The sequence below is a fragment of the Gigantopelta aegis genome, unplaced genomic scaffold (genome assembly GCF_016097555.1).
Source record: "Gigantopelta aegis isolate Gae_Host unplaced genomic scaffold, Gae_host_genome ctg4467_pilon_pilon, whole genome shotgun sequence".
Lineage (NCBI taxonomy): Eukaryota > Metazoa > Mollusca > Gastropoda > Neomphalida > Peltospiridae > Gigantopelta > Gigantopelta aegis.
Window position 1 is genome coordinate 4,153 of NW_024533880.1, and position 519 is coordinate 4,671.

Genomic DNA, 519 nt, shown 5'->3' on the forward strand with positions numbered 1-519 from the left:
TTACTTTATTTGTAGTTACAATAAACTTCAATCTTGTGCAGTTTTGATCATAGTGTAACTATTGTTGTAACTATTACTTATGGAGTGACAAATGATAGCTCTTGAAAACAATAATTTGTTATAGTTTGATAATTAGCTATGTAGTGACCTCTTATAAAATGATATATTTTGATATAATTTAATAGATACCATTTGGTTTTTGTGTATTGAAATTTATGCCACAGGCAATGATTGAGTACAATAATTTAAATAGTACATAATGAAGGACATTTATTAGCTTAATTATGAAAAAAAACATGTACATAAAGATAGTACATACAAAAGTGAAACCCATTTAACATTTTTAGATGCTCTTCAACCTGAAATTTTATGCGGTGATTTGTGTTTTAGCTTTGAATATATGATTTAGGGCGTGCTTGTTATTCTTTTGAAAATGGCTGTTGGGAATGTTCCTGATTATTCAATTGAGGTTCTTTTTAAATCAGGCTCCATCACTCTCTGAAGTGTGTGAACATGGCT